Here is a 3,045-nt window from a genome sequence, read left to right on the forward strand (position 1 = left end):
TAGCCTCCAGGGGATAAAATCAGCAATTTATGCAACACCTTGGTGTGTGGGTCTCTCCAGCTGTGCTGGATTGGTGTTGGTTCTGTGAAGTTGGGAGCTCCATTTCCCCATCCCTTGCCCCTGCCCAGTTTCCAGCTGCTGCCAGGAGCTGCAACTTAGAGCTGTGCACCTGTCTGCCACTCTGGGAACTAGGGGAGGAGGGGCTGAACAGCCCTGCCTTCTGGGCTTGGCTCCAAGCCAGCACAGCTGGGGGTGGCATACAGGGGACTTTTCTCCACACCTCCCTGTCGTAGTTCCTGTTGTGGCAGACAATGTGGCCCTGGCTTCCCCAGACCAGAGCTAGGGGGCCCTGTGCAGGACTCTGTTCCTTTCCCCACCCCTGAAGCCTCCACTGACAACTGGTGTGGGGATAGGGCTGGGGCTGGGGCTGGGACCAGGGTCATGCTGGCAAATCAGGGGTGGCCAGCAGCTTGGATGGGCTTGGAGGTCTCAAGCAGCCTGCTGTGAGTGCCCCCAGTGCACTGGCCTTGGCCAGTGCAGGCCGTTCCCACCTCAAGGGTGAACGCTAGTTCTGTTGACTCATAAGCTAATCTAGGGCATGTAGAAAAAGGCACAAAAGTTAGTGTGAATCTGTCTCAGGCTTTTTGAACCTCTTTACTTAGCCCACGTGTCTCCAGGTCCAGAGCTCATTACAGGATCAGCGCTGTGAGGTTGTATTCATAGTTCACAAGGCTTGTTTGCCTTCACCCTGAAGAGTATAACATTGTTTTATTAACCATGGCCATGCTTTGTCATTATATCAAGACCTTTTTATATTGTTCATGTAGTTTAAAGGCACCTTAACAAAAAAGGAGTAAAATATGTTTGCTTCTACTTCTTTCTTGCTAAAGTACTTCCTTTGTGTAAAACAATGGCTTAAACCAAATGTATTTCATTTGGTTATACCCACCATAATTACTTATGACTTGGTGTACATACTTCCTCTAGGTGTTCTTTCTCTCAAACACTTGGCCATAAATTCATATATATCTATATATATTTTATATTTATATATCTAGAGCCAGTCATCAGGAGCCACTAAACTATAGCCTCCTTGCAACAACTTTTTAGACCTCTCAAAGGAACTTTCTATTTAGAAGCTCAGCCTTTCTGAAGGAACCATGACTGTTTTCTTAACCAAGGCAATGCCAGATACTTTTGGAATAGAAAAAAAGAACATAAATTACTTGCTTAATGTGTCTTAATACATGTAAAAAAATATGCTCTTCCTGCAGTGCAGATTGGTTGTTTCTTGCATCACTTATAGCTTGGCTAGAAAGAGCGAATCATGTACTGGCAAGGGATTAAAATAATTCTAAGTAATATTAGAAGGAAAGGTCAATTTTTATTCTTTAGGAATCATCCTGTAGATAGTTTATTTTTAAAGTAAATAACAAAGAAAAAATCTTTGTGATTTAAGTTGATTTGATCACGCTACCTATCAATCAAGTAATTCAGCTCTCAGTTAAAAGATAAACTAATACTGGTAAATTTGCATTTTTACCCCTTCCCTAATCTGACTTTTATCTTTTGCAAATGACATTGGACATATATAGTTATCCAAAATGAGTAGTTTGTTTATGTATATGGATTCTTCAGATTGCCCACGTTAACAATTCTTAACCTTTATACTGATTTATAAATATGTAACAATAAAATGTCAGCCTTCATTTGTCATCTCACAGTAAACTGTCAGCATTCGTTTCTCAGCTAAAATAGAATATCTGTCTAAGGATTTACATTAGGCTTTGCAATAAAACTAGATTAACGCCAGTGCAGCTCCACATAAAAACCTGATACCAAGCACACACATGCCATTAACACCTTAATGTGCATTCCAGGTTACATCTCAGAGCAAGCTAGTGAATTCAGTACAACTTGTTGCTGAAAAATGTGACTGACTGACATTCTTAGTGTAACGCATCAACATACACTGGACCTGTCCATAAAAGGGATGGGATGTGGGATAAAAGGATAAATACTGGACTCTGGCAAGCAAGGAGTGAGAGGGAAATCTATAGTTAACAGATGTTGACAGTGAAACCCATTATCCATTTCTTTTGCTCAAAATGGGAATAATAATGTATTTACATTTTGTTGTGACTTCATTTGGGTACTGCCAGTTCTAAGGGGAATCTCAGAAGTTTAAAGTAGTGAATCATAGTTATATTTTGTTGTGATTAGTTGGGCTAAGACGCTGCTTTCTTGGGCCCGTGACTCATGCTCTAAAAAATGAGAAGCACCCACTGAAGTGCCGAAAGACAACTTACAGTCCCATAAAAATGAACAAAAAGATCAAAGTGCAGATGTAATCCAAATGCTTTATAGTTCATCATCTGATTTTTGTATGCAAAGGAGGGATGTTAGCTGGAATACTCTGTCATGAAGGGCAGAGCAACTTTGCTGAAAAGTACTGGCAATATCCAGGACTAGGGTGTGGCAGTTAGCGGACATGTCAGTGGCTGTTTCTGTAGCTGGTATAGGTTTCATTATGAGTTATCTGCCTGGCAAACCCCTCCCAGCCATTAGGGCTGTGCAAAGCTTTGGTCCCTGATTCGGGGACCAAATCTCCAAATCCAAATCAAATCAGAAGACCAGTTAAAAGCTCCAAATCAATTCAGAAAAGCTTCAGGAAAGATTCAGCTGATTCAGAGATTCATCTATAGACTAAGCCTCCAGCTGGTAAGTCTGTTGGGATTGGGGAGGGAGAGAGAAGTGGCAGTGGAGGGAGGGATTGGGACTGAGGCTGGGACAAGCTGCCCAGCTGGGGTGGGGGGGTAGAGGACTCAGGGAGCAGGGCGGAGGGGTGTGGGATGCAGGCATGGCAGCACTGGGAGTGGGGGTTATGCCCTGCTGCTGCTTGCCTCCTTCCACCCAGAGTGAGCCATACCCACATCCCTCCCCATACTGCCCTGACTGGGCAAGTGGCAGCCGGGCATAGCACCCACTCCCAGTGCTGCATCCCACACCCCCCACTGCCCCCTCCCTGAGTAACGTGTCCCCCCC

Source organism: Gavialis gangeticus, unplaced genomic scaffold, assembly GCF_001723915.1.
Source record: "Gavialis gangeticus isolate Ggan-Ray unplaced genomic scaffold, GavGan_comp1, whole genome shotgun sequence".
NCBI lineage: Eukaryota > Metazoa > Chordata > Crocodylia > Gavialidae > Gavialis > Gavialis gangeticus.